The sequence below is a fragment of the Gallus gallus genome, chromosome 9 (assembly GCF_016699485.2).
Source record: "Gallus gallus isolate bGalGal1 chromosome 9, bGalGal1.mat.broiler.GRCg7b, whole genome shotgun sequence".
NCBI classification, from domain to species: domain Eukaryota; kingdom Metazoa; phylum Chordata; class Aves; order Galliformes; family Phasianidae; genus Gallus; species Gallus gallus.
In genome coordinates, this window is record NC_052540.1 from 1,734,195 (window position 1) to 1,757,404 (window position 23,210).

Here is a 23,210-nt window from a genome sequence, read left to right on the forward strand (position 1 = left end):
GCTTATGAATGAACCTAACTCTTTGAGGCTCGGAGTTACTTGATCTGCTCACAGAAGAGATCTGTTCATTGTCAGAATGTGGGATTTGGCTGGCAGACTTCCCAGCTAAGGAATGAAGCTGATAGTGGGGTGAAGCACACTTGTGAGTGTTCAGTCCCAGGGAGACAGCTGTAGCAAAGGTGTGAATTTGTGCATTACAATCCTCTGTCTCTCCTATTTGATTCATTCAAAACTGAGTTTTCTTGGGATTCTCTTCTGTGTGCTTTGCCTGGCTGCTTTGGGCTACCAGATACCTCTGCTGGAATACACTTTGCACAGGGCCATATTTCCAAAGAAACCACACCAATTAATCTTTGCCACAAAGGCCATTCTCATGGTTTATATGCTAGAACTATCTAACTTGCGTTTTGACAGGAGCACTTGACAGGGCATTTCTACCAAGGCCCTAAAAACGCTGTTTTCAGCATTAAAAGCAATGAGGAGTAAGCTGGTGCTTCTCCCATTTAGAAAAGCAAATCGATTTCAAATTTCATTCTGCTTACAGTGATGGCTGAGATAGACAGCTCAGGGAGGATGCAGTGCAGGTTCTTTTATGCTAACCTGTCAGGCTGTATCCTCAGGACTCTGCTAATAAATTGTCCAGAGAATTATGAGTGAGATTATGTAAGGCACTTCAAAAAGGATCACATGGATCTGTCAACCAGCAGGGACAAGGACAATTGGATGATATGAAGCTGTTTTTGTGTTATCCTAATAACGAGCTTATTCCGTGGGCTCTGCTGTCTTTAGACCACCATGAGGATCTGTTTTATTCATGACTGCCGTGCCCGCTGTGATTTGTCTTATCTGTGAGTATAACCCTGATACATTTGTGGTTTGGAATGGGGTCTCTGAAAACAGACTTGGGTCTGTCTTCCCCCATGCCCATGCCGAAGGTATGCTGACATTTTATAAACGAGCTGGACTGGACGCAGGCATCTGTCCATAGTACTGAAGAAAGCCCAATGTTGACTACCTCGGAGGTTCCAAAATGAGATGCAATGGATGCCACTGTTGTGAGATGAGATCTTTCTTCTTCATCTGTTTGTCTGCTTGTTTAAACTTCTGCAGTGGAGTATTTATTTCTGATAGAAACGGTATGATTTCTTGCTCTGGGGGCAGCATGAGTTGCATGCTCAGCTCTTATAGGTCTTGGACTCTTTCTTAACATTAATATGGTAAATTTTCCTCTCTGTCCTTCATATGAAGCACCTGAAGCATGACAGTAACATTTCTGAAATGCAAAAAAAAAAAAAAAAAAAAAAAAAGTTCTCTCTCCTTCAGGTCTTCAGTAGCTAAAATAAGTGTCTGAAAATGTTACAGAGGTGATTTTCCAGAAGGTTTCAAAATTTTCTTTCTTTTTTTTTTTTTTTTTAGTTGAGATTCGAAATCTTGAGAGAATAATGCCCAGTATGACAGCTCTGACAACTGCATTCACTGTCTGTGGGCTTGGGTTGTTCTTTCTCTGGACCTTTCATTTTGCCCCGTGTTACCTCTGCTCTAAGTACTCTGCCCTTCGGAGCCGTTGACAGCCACAGTGTTTGCTGGTAGCTCTCAGAGCTGTGTTTAAGCATCAGTCCTCTCAAAGGTCCAGTGCTAATGCTCTCTGTAATAATTGCAGAGCCCTTCCCCTAAATGACTGCAGCAGAGCTACTGTTATTATAGGCACTTATAGCAAAACAAGAGGTATGACTGCCTGCCTGCTTGAGGCAAGAACTGTTCTCACAGGGTTCAGAAAAAGGCACTTTAAAACCAGCAGAAATACTATGAGTGTTAATGCCAACTGTATAGTCTCCATCAGGCAATCTTTGCCTCCTGCTTTGAGAAGAGATGTCTGCTTTTCACTCTATGGTTTTAGTATTGTACAGAGCCATGCTGCCAGCTCAACCTTTTCCAGTTTATTTCTAGCTTCAGATTGCTGGGGAAGGAAAGTTCCCCAAGAGTTTGCCTGTCTGTTTTATATGACAGAAGTTCAGCTGTGAGTCAAAGTACAAACATTAACTTCAGTCCTTGCTACAGAAGAGACTGTATCACTGACAATTACTGCATCACATTGGATGACAGCAGTAATTTCTTATTGCAAGCAATTTGGTGCAACTGTAGGCTTTTTATTAGACTTACATTGTTCTGACCAGAGAATATTTTTGTAAATCATTTACAATGAATTTCCTACAGTTAACTGTTTTATTAAATAAAAGTTGTTTGGCATTCACTTCCCATTCATCCAGGGACTTCATTTTCAGCATATTCTAGAGTGCAGATTTTATAAAGAAGCAAGAACCTGTGCTCTCATTGTGTATATGGGTAGGTTGGTGGCTTTTCCATTAACTGAAATGGAGGTTTGAGCCCAAACCAGAGTTGTTCACCTTTACATGAGCTGCCCTATTGTTACAATGTGCCTTGTCCATAGGGCCCTTCTGAGTCTCCGTAGGTTTTCTCAAGGTGGGCTCAGGAGGAAGGAGCAGCAGTAGGGAAAGCAATAGGGAAGGCCAACTGCCATAAAAACTGAACTGTGCAGATAGCTCAGCCACTTACACATTGAACAGGCACCAGCAGGGCAGCGTGCTGGCAAATTCAGTTTGACAAAGTGAATTGAGCAATTTTTCTGCTGAAGCTGTTTTCTTGGCACTCGGAAGAAATGGCTGGTCATTTCCAGGTTGTGATTTACCAAGAGCAGAGAGGAAAACTGATAAACAGGTATCTTCAGTACCAGAAGCGTAGCATGAGATAGTCTAGGATTGAATTGAGTGACACAGACCTGTTGGAACACATCCAGAGGAGGGCCACAGAAATGATCCCAGGGATGGAACACCTCTGCTACAGGACAGGCTGAGAGAGCTGGGGCTGTGCAGCATGGAGAAGAGAAGGCTGCAGGGAGACCTGAGTGCAGCCTGTCAGTGTCTAAAGGGGAGCAACAGGAGAGAAGGAGACAGACTCCATAGCAGGGTCTGTGGCGACAGAACAAGGGGAAATGGCTTCAAGCTCAAAGATGGGAGATTTAGGTTGGATATAAGGAAAAAGTCTTACAGTGAGGGTGGTGAGGCACTGGCACAGGCTGCCCAGAGATGTGGTTGGTGCCCCATCCATGGAGACTTTCAAGGCCAGGCTGATCAGGCCCTGAGCAACCTGATCCAGCTATGGTGTCCCTGTGCAGTGCAGGAGAGTTGGACTACGTGGCCTTTAAAGGTCCCTTCCAGCTCTAAGGATTCTTTGATTCTATTCTATGAATGTGCTGGAGACTAGAATGGCATGAGCAGGCCTGAAACCTACAGCAGCAGATAAACACAGGGAAGAATGAAACATGGAAGTTCCCCCTTCTCACATGCTTGTGACTGGCATGTCCCAGCATCCTCTAGCACGTGCATGCCGTGTGTGCAGTTTGTACCCTTGTGTCTTGGAAAGAAGCATAAATACCAGAGCTCTCCGAACTTTGTGCTGTTCTGAACGACTGATGTGTTGCTGACTTTAAAGGTATTTGGAAAACTGCTAATTGGATTTGGGGATGAGAGTCATTTCTCAGTCTAAATGAGAAAATAGGATCTGTGAGAGAAGAGTAAATGAAATTTGCTTGTTTAAACACTAAGAGCAAACCTGATGGAAATGCACACACACGCACACACAGAATAAATTATTTTTAGTGCCCATTGCCTATAGAAACATTTAAACATATTGCAAGAAAAAGCAATTTTTGATGATAAATATGTTTAAACAGTTAGATAATGTAGATTTGAAATCACTGGGTATCACTGAGGACAGGTGAGGCACGCTTTTTAAGAATGGCATTTGATGGCTGAACTTCTGATGGAGAACAGGAAGAAGCATTCCATGCCCATTCAACTCAATTTCCTCTCATTACCTGCCACATACAACTTTCTTTTGGAAAGCTGCAAATGGCTTTAGTATTCTGACTCCTGAAGAGAGAGGAAAAAGTGTGAAAGCTGAACAGAAGTATCATCTGAAAAGACGGCAAATCTGTAAAGCTAAAATATGTGGGGACAGCAATTAATAGATTCCCCCTTGTTATCTGATGGGAAAGAGTAATCAAGTACACAGTCTGACAGCCAAACTCCTGAAATGCCTGGCTGTTTCACGAAGCATGAGTATAAGAAGCTGTATTCAGTTCAGGAGAAAGAACTGCTAAGCTTCTTTAGAGCAGAACGACTCCAAGAGAAGGGATTCTGGCAAGCAGCTTTGGTGTGAAGTTGGTGGAAGAGGTGGGTGAGGGAGGATGGAAACTGGCCTCTCTGATTGGAAAGAATGCTGGGGAAGGCAGGGATGAGTTAAAGCCTGAGGTACCTCAGGGGGAAAGGGTGGCCCTGACCACCTGGAGGACTCCTTGTTCACTGTGCCTTGTAGGTCCACTTTGTCACAGCTCTGTGATCTGACTTCCAAGTGTATGAAACTCCAAGCAGGAAGATTCAAATTATGCATGCAAATTGCAAGCACGCCATGAGCTATCTGCATGCAGGAAATGTGTGCTCTGAAAAGCTTGTCTGTACTTGTACAAACAGATGTGGGGTTTTGTCTGATCCGTGAGGATCAAGCAAGTGAGCTGCATGCAGGTAGCTGGGAATGAAAGAGAGCAGGAGCAGCCTCACACCTGAGGTCCCTGCTGGAGAACTCTTTAGTTTGCACCTGTATTGATGCTGTAGGCCACAAAGGGCAACCTTGTTTTTCTAGCTTGCGTCGGTATATTACTCTGTGTGATACCATGTTTTATTTCCTCGTCAGCGCTGAAGATCAAACCCTATCGCTGCAGTGTTTCCCTTCCTGGGAGCTGGGTGCATGTTCTGGGAGCTGCTCTGTAAGTGGTGCAGCTCTCAGAGGTGTGAGGGAGGCAGGCAGACACAGACAGTGGTTGTGGAGCTGGAGCCCCACACCAGGACGGTGACAGAGGGTTACTGCAACAAGCATTGTGCTGAGTTAGTCGTGCATTTGCTTCTAAGTGCACGGGAGTCCCAGGGAAGCAGTGATCTTCTTACTCCAAAGCAGATGCTCTGTGCTAAGTAGTCCTCCTGTACCAAAACAAAGCCAAAGCATGCCTTCATATAGCTTGGCTGTGATGGCTTGATACTTACTCACTGGATCCCCTCCCCTCGTGACATGCTTTCATTCATGCATTTCTCTATTAAGCTGCCATTTCTTCTTTGCAGCAGCAATATTTTTTCCTTTTCAGCTCCTCCATCACAAAATGCATACATCTAAAGGCAAGTTAATAGCAGGGAACTCTGAAATCCTCACCAGTATAATTGTATGTGGGTGTTTGAGTTGCACTGTGAGAAAGACTTGGGGGATGGAAAAATGTTCCTGGTGACTCTGAGGCTGCTCCTGTTGGTACATTCAGCAGCCGAAGTGCCAGGTGAACTGTTGATACTGCCTGAATCAACATCATCCTTTATTTTCCCCCATCTTCTGTAGCTGATGAACTGCAACCACAGTCAGTTCTGTGCAGAAACACAAAAGAGGCAGAGGAGTGCCATGTGGTTTTTTCTTTTTTTTTTTTTTTCTGCGAGTCTAACAACCACAGTTTCCAAGTTGGACAGCTCTCAAATACGCCCCAAATCTTTAAAACTGTAGAAATCCTTAAGATTAGATGAAAATGCTGATAAAGAAGAAGGTTTCTGAGATTCCATGATTCTGTGATTTTATTTAAGCTTGAACAGCTGTAAGGATTCCACAGAAAATACAGGATGAGTATGAACTTCCGATTATTCTGAGATTTTTATTGACAAATGGATTTTTTGGACCACCTGTATTTCAGCTCTTGGCCATGCAAAGTAGAGAAGATATTTACCACTCTGCCATGGGCAGCTGCTTCAGCTTTGTGCCACATCCTTCAGAACCTGGAGGTGGCCCAAACAACCAGCGCTGGTGGCCATGGTTCTCCTTCAGGCTCCTGCTAATGGAGGTAGAACAGACACAGACGGGGAGAAGAAAACCCTCCTCATTGAAAAACTAGGAACTGACTTCAGGCAATAGAAGTAAATGTAGAAACAGGCATTGCTGTCTGCTCGTTATCTAAAGTTCAGGACAATGACAACACTTCGTTATAGTTTGCCTTGGAAGTAAGGGTAAGTTTATACATTCCACCTGTAGCTTAAATAATTCTATTGTTGGTTTTTTTTTGACTGTGAAACTTCTCTTGCTCCATTCCAGCAAGCACTTGCCCACGTGTTTCTGTTTAATGCAGGCTTATCTGTTGACATGTACTGGGTATGTTGGATGTTTAAGGCAGGAGGGTGTGTATAGATGGGTTGGAATCTGGGTGGGAGAGCAACATTTGTAAACTTCTTTGATAAATTTCATAGGTCAGTGTAATATAGCTTATTTTAACTGTATCATTCTGTTTGTAATTTTAACGTGTAACTTATTTTGTGGAGAATATGGAGGTAAGGAAATGCAAGAAAGCACTTAAAGAATTTTCATAATTTAACAAATCATAAACTATTTATAAATTGCAAGTGCAGCCAGAATTACTTTTTCTCCCTGATTACATAAACTTTTAATTAACTTAATTAATGAAATGCTTATCCCAAACAATTGATCTTGGGAAGGAAGACAATCTATCAATTTTATCTCAAAAAAAAAAAAAAAAAATCAAATAAATGAATGGTGATGTGACTTCAAGCCCATTTTTTATTTATAGAATCTATCTAATGTGTTTGTTTCCCTCGTATCTGCTGAGCCCAGACCCGCTCCCACAGGGCACCTTCCCATGGCAGGGCTCCCAGTGAGTCCTGCTCCATGGCCCGCCTTGCAGGGACCACAGCAGGGTGGTTTGGGCTCCTTAGCTATGTCTCCCATAAAGTGTGCCCCTGTGCTGCATGTTTTGTTTCCTTGGGTGTTGAAGTTAAGTATTGATTAAAAAAAAATAGGCTCGGTTTTGGAAGCATTGACCTAATGAGGTGCTTCCCGAGTCGGGGGCCCTTGGCTGGTTCACCTTGCTCTGTGACTTGGGCACTCCATCACGTTATCCTAAAACTCCCTGAAAGTCACAGAAACTTTCTCATTATTCTTTCCTTTTATCTCCCGGTCTTTTTGAAGTGTATTACGCTATCCTTCTGATGTTGGTGTTATTTTTTAAATGCAAAAAACAGCCGAGCTGACGCCAGTTATCAGGAAGCACCAGGTACAGAAATCTGAAGGATTGCCAGCCTGATTTTAACTTGCATCCAGAAGTCTTTGGAAGAGTTTTGAATGCTTCTAAGAAGCATTTAAAAATGCAAATGCCTAAAAAAAAGAAGCTTCAAGTAGGTGGCTACACTCTAGGAGAGGACTCCAAACTACTGGAGAATTGGATGTCTTCAAATTAGAAGTGGGTGATGCAGCACTGCATGCCCCTGGAAGGGCAGAGATCTCCTGGTACAGGGATTGGGAGTGGCTCTGGGGCAAACAAGCACCCATCCACCAGCCAGGAAAGCATGAAGAAAGGTGAGCTCCGAGCTATACGTGTCCCTGTGCCACCCCTCTTCCAACAGAAGTCTTTTTGCAAAGCCAAAGACCCAGCTGACAACTGCATGTTTACAAAGAGCTGAACGCCTGATCTATAATAATGATCACCCTCTTATCCTCTTTCATTCTTTTTTTTTTTTTTAATGAATGAGTGATTTTTACAGAATGGAGTTTGATATTAGGATGTATTCTTCTCATTGATCTTTTCAGCTGTCTCAGCGTTAAGATTGCATAACCTGGTAGTGAGCTGAAAAACGTTGTTAATATAGATCCCAGCAGAGAGGACAGCGTAGAGCACGCTAGTGACAAGCTGGACAGGGAGCCTGCTTTCCCTTGTGCACGTTGCCAAGTGGTTTTTACAGCTTTTTTATTAAAGCAAGAGGCTGTGCCATCTACAGCCCACAGAAAGGGCCACAAGCACTGCAGTAGTCCATGAAGGTGTTCATGTTGAAAGCTGTAAAGAAATCTTTTGATCTTGAACATATAATTTCTGGTTAGTCACCAGTTTCTATCTTCTGCAAGTCCACCTTGGTACACTGAGATGCCAGAGCAAAGCTTTGTATGGAGCCTTGTGCTGCACCCTGGGACAGTCCCAGTCCTCCTATCCCCAATTAGCATGCGCAGCCACGAGGCCCCACCAGCACCGGTGCTGCTCTGACTGTGCAGTGGAACCATCTGGGCCTGCAGAGATTAATCACTGCTGCTTTTGGCTGCTTGATCAGCTCACTGGCTTTGCTCCACATGGGATGCGGGTTGGAGGTTGGAGGACATTAGATCAGCTGAAGGGCATGGCTGTATCCTATGAGTTAGAGCTGGGTTCCCAATCTTCCTTGGCCTTCTGCCATCTCTAGAAAGGTACAGAAGGGAGTCCAACTCATCCCTTTGCACTTCCCTTATTCTGCTGCTTTGTGTAACCCACAGCATCTCCTTACCTGTATGGCTCCTTCAAAGCATGTTTGCTTTTGTTTCATTCCAGAATAAAACTGCACACTGTAGTGCTGCTCTTATCCAAGAGCAAGGAGCCCTGCTGATGCATCCTGCAGCACAGAGGTAAGCCCTTCAGCACCACATTCTTTTCTATAGAAACCATGATATTTCCTACAGAAATCCCCTCATTTTATCTTTAATTCTTCATTGCAGTCTTTGGAATCTTTTTCACAGGATTTATTTTTATGACCTTCCCTGCACAGAATTTGCTGAGAGATGGTTATTTCATTCTGAGAGGAATACAGAATAGATAAAATTCCATCCTTCTGGCTGCACCAGTCACACTGCTTTAGTTAAGAGTCTGGCGGTGCTTTCATTATAAACCTCTGGTTCCAAGATTTTAATAATGTCCTAAAAAGATGGCCTGAAGAGTCATTTTATAGAGATGTGTGTATGTGTTATCTTTCTGTAATCAGTGGTATATTTTGCAAGTTCTGTGTGATGCAAAAAAAATTATCAGCTTTTCATGTACCTTTTTATTTATTCCTGATGGCTCTAAACTTTTAGAAATGTTAATGAAGACTGCTGTACTCAGGCATCTTGATGCAGATGCTGAAAAGCAGAATCGTATTTAACAAATCACCTTTCTGTCTTTAGTTCAGTACTTGCTTTCCTGCTGCAATATCACAGAGAACTCTGTACCCAAAGGTGAGCCCACATTTATTATTTGTTTACATGTTGTCTTTCTTTTGACATGTCTTTCAGCTTCACTACTTGTTTACAGTATAACCATTGGTAGATTAAAAACTGATGGCAATCAAAGGATTAAATCACTGTAGAAGCAAATGTGACATAATGGCATATTACTTAGTTCAGTGTCAAGTTGATGGCACATATTTTAAGAAAGCTGTGATTTAAATCTTGTAGCATGGACTGCTTAGATATTAAGATCTTGAAGTGTATACTTGAGGAAGCAAGCATCAACCTACAGCCTTTCAAAACCAAAAACATTTTGGTCTTTATGCTGCATCCTACTGGGGAATCTAGTATAGATATCTTAAGAAACACCATGAGAGCCGTGCAAAAGGACAGTTGAAGTGTGCACTTGCCTACTTTGAGCTGGCTGTCCTGTCCTATGTATTTGCAGAAGAAGCAACGCTGCTCTTTCAACTCTGGAGTGTTCAATAGCTAATGTGGCAGCACCTTTTTTCCCAGAGCTGGTGCCCATTTGGATATCACTTACTGCACCGACCTTTCCCTGTTACGCGTAGATTGGAACTGATTTGAGTTCTAAGAGTTTGGATGGAATTGCATAATTTTAAAGATACATTATCATAGAATCATAGAATGATAGAATGGTTTGGGTTGGAAGGGACCTTTAATATCACCTGGTTCCAACCCCCTGCTGTAGGCAAGGAACCTCCCTCTAGCCCAGGTTGCTCACAGCCCCATCATGCCAGAAATGATTCTCAATTTTGAAGAAGTAACAGTGAATCCAAAAAAGAGAAAAACAAATGAAAGTTAGAGTAAAAGCAGTGAATGACACTTACAGTTGGTTTCTTATTCATGGTAATTCCTGCACATTAGTGCATTATCTACTCAGCAGCATTTCCAGATTGGACTCCATTAGTTTATGTCAGTTTTTCTATACAACTTAGGCCAAACCTCTGTTGCTGGGAAAATATTTCTACAGATTTAGAACAACATTGTAGCAGGTCCTCCCAGATGTTCAGGTTTGAATGTACACAGGGAGAATATGCAGTATAAGCTACATGCCTATGTTAAGTTGCACTCTTGTCACACCGGTAAGAAAACTGACTTATATATTCTAAACCTGAGAGCAGATACATATATTCAAAAGAACTCTGTGGTGCAAATTTGATGTCTTTATTTTGAACAGGAATGCATTTGGTGGAATCCTCGTGTGCTCCCTCCAGGTCCTGGTGCTGTTATGCTGTGTAGTTATACTGCCAGTGCTTCTTGTGACCTAAATAGTATTTCCCACTCCTAGGAAGTTTAGTTTTTCAGCTCATTCATGATGCATTTGGTGGCAGAAAAATGTCAGTCATACCTAGAAAACACAAGCTCAGAGTAGTTCCATATGTCCCTGTTGAAAACTACCATTGGGGTATCAAGATGGCCAATAGCCTTACTGGCATTCCAGAGCTGGGAAAGGAGTATTCATGACAGAAACATGGAAGAAAATTATGAAAAGTCCTTTGGCATCCTATTTAATTGTGTTCTAGATGTTACTGAACACACTAAACTACACACTAAGTAAGTAGTTTTGAAGCTGTTTACGAACCAGGTGTTCACTGCAGAATTGATCTGGGGTCTTTATTGTTTATTGTTTCTATCCACGTACAAATTCTGCTTTTATACGTATGCATAACACACATTAAGTGATTTTGATATTCAAGTCCAACACAGCAGATCAGACTGCAAGCATACACTAGGCTGTGGTCTCTCTATTCACTGTTTTTGTAGGTAGGATACCTAACTAACATGAGCATTCAGAGCCCAGTGGCAATGAGCTCCACGCTGAAAAACACCTTAAGCATAAATAGACCAGGTGGATAAATGGATAATCAACGTTACAGTATTTATGTGGCACATAAAGTCAATTTATTCAGAATAATGGGAAGTTGTACTCCTGTGCACAAGGCATATTTTGGAATTTGTGAATTACACTGGTGAGTGGCGGTAGGTTCTCTGAATGATGGACTTGCTCCGAAGAGATTGCATGAAATTCTCTCTCTTGTTGGCTAGTAACAGAGGTCTTCTCATCAGAGAAGAGAAACAAGGCAGCACAGACTGTGTAAAGCATTGAAGGCCGCCGGTGTCAGGAGGCTGAGCTAGAAATGTAGTTAATAATTATCTTGTTTAACTTTGATTTAGAACCTGTTCTGCATGTAGGGCTGTATTTGGAAAATTACTCATGTATCTCAAGGGATGAAATTAAGTTATTTCAAATGTTTTCCAAGCCCTTATGGGACCTCCTTTTCTTGTTTTATGATAATCCACAGAATCTGATTGAGCGACAGCTTGGCTGTACGTATACTCTCGCATTTAATACAGTTGTTTAGAGGCAAGGCTGGTGGGACCCCCTCCCTATTCCTGCACTTCTGTAAGACTAAATTCAGAATTGCATGTAAAACCATGTTAAAATTCTGCATGTATATATTAGCAGATGCTTCTTCCAAGGTAGCAAGGCTAGCACTAACCACACTGCTGACACCAAGAAGTGACTTAGGGTTAGTGTTCTAATTTCTACATTAGGCTGAGCATTAAATGCAGTGATTGCTGAGTCTTCTCTTTCCCTGACGCCTCCTGTGCTTGAGATGGCAATTAGAATTCAAACTCTGGGGCTCCTGTGTGGAATGTCAGTGCAGTTTCATCAGACTGTTGTCACTAAAAAACATAAGATTGGATGTAGGCTTTATGGTTTTGGAACAGGTTGGTTTGGTGGGCTTTTATTTGCTCATTTGACCCTACAAAGGCAAGGCCTGTAGCTCTCTCCAGGTCACCTGGATGCAGTGGCTGAACAACTGCAGCACAGACCAGCACACATCAGAGTGGCAGTGGTACAAACTGAGATCTGCACCAAGCTTTTATCAGCTGAGGTATTCTTTTTTTGCGTGTGTGTGAAAATACTGTGTGGCTATAGCAACTCCAGCTTTGCAAACCCAAACCTTTCTCCATCTGGAGTTCTTAGAAGTGCTTAGCAAAGCCAAGATGTTAGTATTGTATCAGAAAGGAAGGTTTATGTGTGATACTAAATCTAGAATTGTCAAACTCAAAAGCAGTAAGTAAATGACATCGTATAAATAATTCAGTAGGCTGCCAGATTTCACAGAATTGAAATACTTTTTATATCAACTCTTAAACTATCTCATTGGCATGCAAGCCAGAGACTTAAAATACAGTGCATCAAATATAATAATCCTTGTACTTGCCTGACAAATGGAAATCTTCAGATGGATACTCTACAAATGTTTTTCTTTCAGGAAAGAACCCAATGACCACATTGTGAGTGCTGAGGTTTTATGGGCTCTGTGTCCTACAACCCGGAGTGTCAGGTCAGTGATTTCAGCACAATACTTGTGTTATGGTTCATTTTTAAATAAACAAAAATAAGCTGTTTACATTCGTTTATGAGGGGCCTCACCAAAGAGGTTTTGTAGTCAGGATTTACAAACTTCCTTCCTTTTTCAAATGGTCTGAAGTAATATGAATCAATCCATCAATGCTTAAAACAAGAAATCACATTATTCCTTCAGAGTTGCAGGCAGTACATTTTATCGCCCTCCTGACACCTGCCTTAAGCAGTGTTTTAAACTCTAACATTCGTGCTATTTGTAGTCAACAGGCAAGAACTTTGGAGTTTTCTAGCAATAGGTTGAAAGACATAAGAGCAGGATACGTAGCAAGTAGAGCTGCTAATTTTTGGAGGTAGTGGGTTTTTTCCGCCTCTGTATTTCTTTGAATATTTTTTCCTCCACATGGGATTGTGTTATACTGTACAGATGGTGCTCTGGCTTTTTTTTAAGGCTTGCTCTTTCTAATACTTACTGATCTCTTGGAAGGGCACAGTTTACTGCAAGCCGTGCCCAGAATGGCTGCTGGGAGGGTGGGCTCTCACCTTTCTCCTGTGTAGTAGTGTAAGCTTAGCACTTTAGAGGCTTTTAACAGAGTGGGCTGTTATCTTCTTGAATGTAAAGCTAAAAGATTATAAAGCTATTTTACAAAATTACAAAAGTTGTCTTAATGTCTGCAGACTGCTGATTGTACCAGGTTTGGGCACATCACTTCACTTATGCTTAGTGTGCCTGTTAGCTCAGAGTTGTGTATCTTCTGTGCTTGTCTAGTTTAGGATTCAATTGCAAGCTCAGAAGCTTGCATTAGGAATTCACTATTTTCTTACTTAAAACTCTCTGCCTTAAGTTCTTAAGGCACTATTTTCTTACTTAAAACTCTCTGTCCTTAAGTTCAAAGGTTGCTGAGATAAGAAAGGAATGCCTACTCTTTTTACAAATGAATGGTTCTTTCTGGTGAACCTGTGCCTCAGCTGACAGTACAGATTTCTTATTCTTTCTCTTTTTTTTTTTTTTTTTTTTTCCTGGGAGTTTACATAATCAGCTCCCCATTTCCCTAATGCATATTTGACTCCTTTCTCTTTTACTGCCCTTACGAGCGTTACGATCCATGGTCCATGCCCAGTGTGTGGCACATCCTCTTTTTTGGAGGAAGAAGGGTGCCTGACACTGGGAGGAAGAAATGCAATGCTGGTGTGGGGAGAGCATTGCAGAGCACACTGCTTGCTCATAAACCCAGAGTCTGGCCAGAAATCCCCACAGCCCCATCAGCCCAAACTGCCCATTCATGTGATAAAAGCTGTGGCGTAGGAAGGGAAGGTAGCCGGGGACCTAAAATCAAGGAGAATATGTTCTGCTGAAATAAGTGACTAGGAGTGCATTGTAGCACTCATAAAAATGACACCATGATTACAAAACATGAAATAGCACAGGAAAAAGAAAGCTGTTGTCTGTCTCTTACTCAACTAATTAGGTTGTGGCTCTCCTGCTTGATTTCAGCAAGTCTAATTATGATAGAAGGGAGAAGAGAGGTGCATCTTGCATCCTCTCTGTTTCTGCACGATGGCTGTCCTCCTGCTCTGGGTACATCCCTGGTTCTTCCTCCCTTAGCACAGAAGCCAGAGCAGCTGGAGCACGTCCTGGGGGACACAACAGTGCACAGGGAGTAGGGCAGGCATCCTCCCTTGCCTAGGATGGAAGAGGCAATGGACCAGAAGGCAAACAGCAATGCTTGGCCTCACAGATCAATTCCCTGCTTGCTCCCAGGTTGCAACAATATTGCTCTGTCCTTTCCCTGGGGTTCTGATTCAAATTAATGGTTGAGTTAAACCTTGTGTGTTTTGGAAATATGCCACAAGAGTGCAGAGAAGGTGAATCAATTTCATGCGTACACCAAAGAGAAGTCAAGTGAATAATGAAGGCAGTTTTTATTATGGCTAAAAAGAAGCAAGTAAACATGGCTTGAAAAATCCTTGATATCAACAGAAAGTAGTGCATGCTGCAGAACACACCAGCAGTTCTTTTGTTGCCTCCAAGTTACAGGGTGGAGCCAAATTGCGTTCGTGGCAGAGATGACGATGGGCTGCTGAAGGTGAAGGCACTGGAAACAAATCCCATTGAGCTCTGCCGTTGTATTTGAGTCAAGTGCACGAAATGAAGAGCAGATTGGTTGTTAATTGGAAGGTACTGGAGTAGTGGGAAAAACTGCTTGGAATTATGTTTTCCACACTTACTTTCTAAAGAAGTCCTGGTAATTTTATAAGGTATTGAATTGCTGGGCAGGTAGATAAGTTAATAGCAGGCTACAATTTTGTACAGGCCATATCTTCAGTGAATGGAAAACAGCAAAGTTCCATCAGAGAGCGTATTCTACAGGTCTGGTAGTTGAGGATTTCCTTCAGGAAACATCCAGTGAATAAAGACAGGGGAGCTAGCCAGCTGGCTTAACATGGCATTGACAGCTGTGACATCAAAGCCTTTTTTGTAAGACCTAGAAGGCTGTACAGAAAGTGGTGCTAGGGGGCTGGAATGCAGTATGATGCTGCATAGCCCGGGGTGAGGGGGATGGTGCATGAGCTATGGTCCCTTCCTCTCGTGGCAGTAAGGGACACGGGGTGCCAGGTGGCATCCTGCTTATGTCAGGGTGCAGAACCTGGAGAAGAGTTTGCGTGTGTACCTGTCCGCTTCTGCATCATAAAGGCAACCTCTTGTAAAACAGAACAGTGGAGAAATAGGAAGGCAGATTTTACATCATCTGTGAATCTGGCCTGTTGATTTCTAATGAATTCCTGGAATTGGTGTGATTCCATCAAAATATAGCAGTACGACTGGCAAAATACAGTCTAGTGAAAACGAAATGAAATGGAAAAGCATAACCAACCCCTTGCAGTGTTTTACTCATTTCTGAACAAATGAGTAATTAGCTTTTATTAGTGATACATCAGGAGCAAACTTTGCTTATCCACTCAGCTGGTGAGACCTAGGTTTTGTTTACAGTGTGCTGTGTGCTTGGGAAGGAAGAGCAGCCCCTGGAGCACACTCTGGGATTGTCCATACACAGCCTTGCCTCTGTATGGGAGCTTCTGGGCTCTGTACATTGTGAGCAACAGTTCTGTGCTGGGCTTGCATGAGGTGAGGTAGGTTCTGGTTTTATGGCCGTGGGATCCCAGCAAGGATCCAGGGGGTGACAATATTAAAATGGTGAATAATGAAAGGTTTTCAAGAAGTGGTAACAATACATTCACAAACTGGGCTTGCCTACGGTTTGTCCCATCTTTACAGTATGCAAAACTTCTCATGCAATTGGACAAAACATCAAGTGTTGGTGAAGTCGTGTTCTGTTACTGTTGCAAAGCCCAAAGTACACAGTCCCGCATTTGAATGCAGTGACAAGTGAACATCTGAAAGCACAGCAAGAAGAGGAATGCCGCCTGTAAGCACCGTGTCACCAGCTCTGTGGGACTGTGGGGTCTCTGGTCCTTACACAGGATCTCTGGTGAGCAGCACTGTGCACTTCAAGGCAAGATCGGGATCCTTGTTCTGGGTATGTCTGTCCTGGGGCTGCATCCACCAGGTGAGGATTGCAGGTTTCAGCAAGCACATAATGCTGGCTTTGTTTTCCAGGCAATGGTATAGTAAATCTCACAGCAGACTGCACAGAGTACACTGGAAAACGTAAAGCTAGATGGATGATTGCATCAGAATTCTGTGACAGGCCCTTAAAACCCCAGCAACGCCGTCCCAGCAGGCGTGGTGCTCAGAGGCATCACAGCGAGGTGCTTCAGCCTGTGGTCATTGCTGTGCTCTCCTGGGACGTTCCCAGTGATGAGCTGCTGCCTATCGCTTCTGAAATAGGAATCATTATTGCCATGGCAACAGGAAATGCATTATGTACCCAAGGCCATAGTGTGCTTTGGGATATCTGATGGTTGGGAAGTGTTGTGTCTCATCACAACTACATTTCCCTTAACGTGATGCAAGAGGTAATTTCTGGTCCCTGTTATTGATTCTTTGCTACGTGACGGACCATTCCAGCCTGTTTTTGTGTAGGGACTCAGTCAGTATCCTGACACCGAGGTAGAATCTTAGAATCATAGAATTGCTAAAAAGACCCACAGGATCATCCAGTCCAACCATCCACCTACCACCAATATTTCTCACTCAATCACGTCTCTCAGCAGAGCACCTAAGTGTTTCTCGAACATCTCCAGGATCAGATGCTTTCTCATCCTCAGAAGTTCACAGCAAGCACTGATGAACACTTGTACTTGTCATGGGAAATGTTTGCCCCGTTGTCATGATGGAGGGTACCATGAAAGGCAAACCCTTTATAGGGTAGGCAGGATGAACTTTCCTACGCAGCTTTCTTCCCTGTAACTGGCAACTTTTGTCATTGCCGATATTTCTTTCTATGGACTTTCCATACAAAATGAAAACCTGTCAAGTTAGACTTTTCTTATGAAATCATCGTGTATCTACACTTTGTTATTTCTGCCAGGGTATCTCTGGATGACAGCGATTCAACTTCTCCAAAGTCAGCTGAGAAACTTACACTGATTCTACTGGTAGTTTCTACCTGTAAGGCATGCTTTCAGTTGGCATTTAAGATGCAAGAAGAGTTCAATTTTCTTTTTTCTCCTAAGGCACACACAAAAAAATTGATTTTTTTCTTTGTTTAATATTAGCAAAGTAGATTGCTTTCCTAGTTTCTCTGCTCTTAACTCGCTGTGTTATATTTAAACCAGAGGGTAAATAGGAGAAAAAATAAAATCTGTGGAGATTTCTACAGCTCCATAAATCATGAGAGTGAAACTAGTGGGTTTGAATGAAATCCAAGCAAGCAACAGCTTTCTGGTAATGTATAATGTGATTACCTGTGAGCTCAGAGCTTAATTTTCTTTCTCCTAAGCATTCGTCTGGGCAGTTTTGAATTACTGTCTGTGGAGCAATTCTGGATTTTCTGGTGCCGAAATAGTTTTTCCTTCCTACTGCAGCAAGTTCACTGAAACCTACCCAGAACTGCACCTCATCTGCCTTCAAAGCATAATCAGACAGAAGCACAGAGCAAAACCCACGGCCCACTTGTTCCCACCTCTTAGAATCTCTGAGCATGGTCTGTGCTGGTTATTTGCAGGGGGGCTGAGGGCAGGGGTCCTGGCATCCCTTGGCCATGAGGGGATGGTTAGGCTGGGAGATGGAAGAGCAGAATTCTGCTTTGGGGTTTTTAGAGGCAATTAAGTTGTGAAGTATCAAAGAGTAGCATTTATTTATTTAGTTTTCCATTTTGCCTTTTATCTGTGGGTGGCCTGTATTTCATTAAATGATGATACCTGAGTCTGAACAAAGAAAAGCATTTTTAAAGCTGGGGAAGGAATTAGTTAATGACCGCTTCTATCTTCTAGCATAAAATGACAATTTGCATCTCACGGTAAGCTGATAGTATTCACCACTCTAGTCTCCGTGGGGCAAAGTTTTCATTCTAAATTAAATGCAACTCAAAATCCCATAATAAAAAGGACATTACAGGTGTTGCAAAATTGTATATTTCTTTGGCAGAACTCAACAAATGAATCTGTTGCGCATCATCCTTAAAATCTTTTTCTAGATGTGAGAGCAGTAAGCAATTCTGAAGGAGATGCTGTGTTGTTCATTAGTATTGCATTAATTTTGGATATCGTGGAGGGAGAGCAAGCAGGATAGTATGCTCTGTTTTAGTCTCTGTGATCAGGATTACTTTTTGAGGCAGAAATGATTTATGCTGAGAAGGGTCTCAGTTATGGCAGAGTAAGCAGATCTCTTTTCTGTTGTTCTTTTTTGGTCTATTTATAGGAGTTGTTTACAACAGAGAGAGAATGAAGATATAAAATTGTGTCAGTGGTCCCATAAATCCTTGTAGCCTTAAATGAAAGCTTCTGTTTTGCTAGGCTGTAAATACTGATTCTTCAGAACTTTGTAAATTTGCACTTTCTGTTTCCTCTAAATGCAACTGTGCACCTGCTTCTACTTCATGTTTAATTTTCATGTTCAAAGTTTGGCTATCTTGATCTCAAAATGTTTTTTTTCTTGCAGTACATAGCATACACATGAATGAAGCACAGTCCCAGAATGCTGAGTGCCCAACCAAAATTCAGTGAATAGTCCCCTCTCACTGAGTTTGGCTTTTTGAGAAGGTCCACTTGGTAGAAATTAGATGCTGAGAAGATACTGCAAGACATTTATTGTTTGGCTCGCAGTACAATGAGCTAGGCTTATAAAAGAACTTAGTGACTTCTCAAATCTGTTATTACTATAGAAAATTGCATGCTAGAGCTCTGTGCTACTTTCCTTTCTGAAATAGGAGCAAAATGGTTTTACTAAGTTTTATCTCACTTCTTCATTGTAAAAGTACCTTAACACTGTTGTGAGATGTGATGGTAGAATGAGAATGGAGAAACCTTGTGTAATAGTGAATGAGCAAGATGGCTCATGTGCACGAGATCTTGCCGGGGCAATCAATAGAATATAGAAATAATAGTTATCAAGTGGGAAAAAGATCAAACAAAGCAACACTTCTATCTGTTCTATCAGTCCCAGTACTACCAAGAGAACAGTAAAGTACTCTCTGAAGAGAAGGTAACTCAAGTAGGTACTAAAATTTGTGGTTTAAATAGAGATATGGGGTTTATGGCACATTGGTTATAGTTATTGCCACATTTCCCCTCCAGCATTTTCCCAGTGAGAAGTATTAACCTGACATGCAGCAGTGCTCAGATCTCTGACCATCACAGATACAAATGCAAGCTGAAATATTTGGAATTGGAAGACACATGCTTGGAATAATGGGTTATTCTTGGATTATTTTCTAATAAAATCCTAGCTTTCTCAGAATGCTCTGACTACAACCATCCAACCAATTCCCAATCCACTGAATAGTTCACACTTCTAATCCATATCTTTCCACTTTAGAGACATGAATGTGATGTGTGACCATATCAAAGGCCTTGCAGAAGTCCAGGCAGATTACATCTTCCTTTGTCTACTGATGCCACCACTCTGTTGTAGAAAGCCACCAGACTGGTCAGGCACTTGGTGAAACCATGCTGACTGTCACAGATCACCTTCTTGTCTTGCATGTACCTTAATATAGCTTCCAGGGGGATCTGCTCCGTGATCTTCCCAGGCACAGATGTGAGGTTTGTTGGTAGTTCTCCAAGTATTCCTTTCTCTCTTCCTTAAAAATGGGAGAGGTGGTTCCTTTCTTCCAGTAACTGGAGACTTCACCTGACAGCCAAGACTTGTTCAATGTGAGGGAAATTGACTTGGCAACTACATCAACCAGTTCCTTCAGGACCCTCGGATGCACATCATCCAGCCCCATAGCCTTGTACAGTTCAGTCTCATCAAGTGTTCTTGAACTTGCTCTTTGCTGCAGTGGAAGGGATTTTGCTCCTCCAACCTCAGCCTAGTGGTTCAGGGGCATTAAAGATTTGGGAAGCCTGACTGCCAGTGAAGTCTGAGGCAAAGAACTCACTGAGTACCAAAGCCTTCTTCAATCTGTTGCAGACAGATCTTCCTTCTCATTTATCAGAGGGGGTGCATTCCCCATGACCTGTGTACCTGTAGAACCTCTTGTTATTTTTCACATCCCCTGCCAGGTTCTTTTCTATCCATCCCTTGACTTTCCTCATCCAATCTCTGTCCATCCAACCTCCGTGTATTCCTTCCAGGCCACACATCCCTGCTTCCACTGCCTGTACATTTCCTTCTTACCCATCAATTTAACCAGTAGGTCCTTGCTCAGCCATGCTGGTTTCCTGCCTTCTCTGATTTCTTATGCTGGGGAATGGAGAACATTTATTCTCCTGAATGATGACCCTAAAAAGCTGCCAGCTCTGTTGCTTTCCTTTGTCCCTGAGGACAGTTTCCCAGGGGATCTCATCTGATTATTACTCAAACAGATGGAGTTTTGCTCTCCTGAAGTTCAGGGTCCTCACTCTGCTCTTTACCAGGCCCATATTCCTAGACATCACAAACTCAGTTTTTCAAACTGTATGAATCAAAATCATTCAGATTTTCTCTTTCCTGTGTATTTATTTTGTGTACGTAGGGGAAAAAAGCCATCTGAAGTGTCATTCAAAGATTTCCAGTACAGACAGGTCTGTGACTCCATTCAAACATGGCTGATTTGGACTTCTTGAGCTTGCAAGAGGATTCATTCAAGGAGGACATGGGCATCCTCAATCAATCATTAAGGCAAGTTGCTAGAAATCAGTGATAACATTAGGATCCTTGCAGCAATATTTAGGTTGCATGCCTAATGATTATTATCAGACGGCACTTTAATTCTCCACTCATGTCTGTCAAATGGCTATTAAGTAATTTCTAGGAACTTAAAATTTGACAAAAGCGTGGTGGTTTGAGCTGGCACTGTTGTCTGCCTGTGGCGGGGTAGTGCTGAGGTTCAGTAGTGGTGAATAGTTCAGAAGATGAATGACAGTATTTTGCCCTTGGTGCTCTGAAGAGATAGGGAAAAAAAAGAAAAAAAAAAAGATGTAGAAAGCAGGTGTGTGCACTTTAGTGCTCAGAAGCACCCAAAAAGTACAAGTAAAAAGATTCTAATCTTTCAGGCAGGAAACTATGTGAAAAGCATTCCTAAGCAGTCCCGTACTGTAAGGTTCTGCGTTTGCTCTGTTCTCACGGTTAAGTGAAGAGTGATGGACAGGTTTGTGGTGGTGGTATTTCAATGTACCATTTAACACTCATATCCCTTTACTGCTTTCCCCTGGAGATGAGACTAGGGCTAAACCTGCAGTGCCTTGCATCCCCTCCGTACCTGTTTATGTCCTCCTAGGGACCGAGGATCACTTGCTGCAAAATCCATTTGACACTTGGCTATTGAACCAGATGTTTCTGAGTGGTCACCAGTAGGTGGTGTAAACTCAGGAATATATCATTTGATAGTGTTAAAATCTCACTAGTAAATTTTTATGGCTTGTTTTGAAGGACAGGTTAGGTATCCCATGGTCCTTTTCTGGATTTCAAATCTATTTAATTTATTATCCTTATGACATTACCTAGGGCCTTTGGGATTCCTGAGCCATGAAATCTTGCCTTGTTCTCTGAGTCTGTATTCAGTTCTGTTTCCTGCAGCAGGGAGTTCTCTTGGTTTATCCATCCCCAGTGCAACCGCAGAGAAGAAGCCTGACAATCTGAGTTACAGTGTCAGTGCAATTTGCTTGTATGGCACGTGTAGGTATTTTATTCTGTGTTTCAGATCAGTTTCTCACCTGAACTAAATTTCCTGGAGTTTTCTTCCTTGGAGCTGATACTTTCCAAGCTCTTTGTGTTGACTCAAACAGCAGAAGTAGGTCGACAGCTGCCTTCTGGGGGCACAGAGTCAACCACTGCTGAGCGAGGTGCTTGCCTGAATGTGTTCTGGAAGCAGCAGGGCATTTGAACTCTCCTGGCTGAGAAAGCTATATCACCCACAGAGTGAAGAGGTCTACACAAGAGAACCTATTCCTCTAGCACATCATTCCTACATTCCTTGTGCTGATCGTGTAGTTGCAGCAATGTTCCTCACAGTTGCTCATATGCGTCTGTGGAAGTTTCTTCGTGCACTATTGTTCTAAGACTGTGTATTCAAGTTTCACAGTTTAGAAGTCCATTTAAATGGCTTTTCCTAAAGCATCTTGAAGTATACAAAATGGTGAGGTGCCTATGTTGCTATCTCACTATAGTTTACTGGATACGATAGGCTGAGGAGATGCAGCGAGGTCACTGCAATGCCTGTTGTCCAGATACATCTTCTGTGTAAATGACAGCTATGTATGGCTAACTACCTTTGCTCGCTTCATAACCAAGAGGGTTTGTTACCCCTGCCAGGTGTAACGACGTGGGATGGAGAACATGGGTGATGAAACGTGGCCATCAGAACCCTTTCCAGAATGAATCTGTGTTTCATATTCCCATTCCATGTGCTGTGACTCTTTTCCAGATGGCCGTGTGATGGTTTCTGTGCAGTTTGGGAGGGCTGTGGGGAACCAACACGTAACAGGGTGGTTAAATAGCAGATAGACCACGTTACGTAATTACTTGGCTCTTCTTGTGAACAGAGCAATTTTTTTTAATTAAAATTTACATTTCCTAACTTATCATTTTGACTCAATTGCTCCTTATCCTCTATGGACGTTCTGAGTACAGATAATTTTAATTAAAAAAGCCAACAGATACCTAACATGAAAAATATGAAGGAGTGATATTGTATTCCTTTTTAAACATAATAATTGCTATGCTAATATTTTGTACTGCAATGATAGCTGGTGCCAGGCAGTTTTAAACTATTCTCTGTAGAGAAAAGGAAATACTTTTGATGAGAGCAAAATCTGTTACCGCTTCTAAAGCCTGAGATACAAATTCACTGAGAAAAATTCCTATTGGCTTCAAAGGCTTTGGATCAGACCCACACGAATAAATTTAGCAAAGCACGTGAAGAACATGATTAACCTTCAGTGTGTGCTCATATCTCTCTCCTCAACAAAGCACAGAAGCACTTGCCTAAATTGAGTAAGTGATTAGCTGTCTGAAGTGCTTGCTGAGGAAGGACTGAAGCACGACTGTGTTCAGCTGAAGTTACCTGCCTGCTGCTCTCTCCTCATTGGCACCCACAGGCGAACGTTTTGTGCACGGTCCCTAATGACAACTTCTCCTGTCAGTCTT

At 42.4% G+C, this 23,210-nt stretch overlaps 1 long non-coding RNA gene across 2 annotated transcripts in view; it reads left to right on the forward strand.

Moving 5' to 3' along the window:
* The window catches only part of LOC101747340, a 132,329-nt gene that overhangs the window by 16,697 nt on the left and 92,422 nt on the right, over positions 1-23,210 (forward strand). For both annotated transcript variants that reach the window (XR_005862346.2, XR_005862345.2), the window contains 4 exons: positions 5,801-6,110; positions 8,468-8,541; positions 9,076-9,126; positions 12,426-12,497. This is a non-coding gene — a long non-coding RNA (uncharacterized LOC101747340). The remainder of the gene's footprint in view (positions 1-5,800; positions 6,111-8,467; positions 8,542-9,075; positions 9,127-12,425; positions 12,498-23,210) is intronic.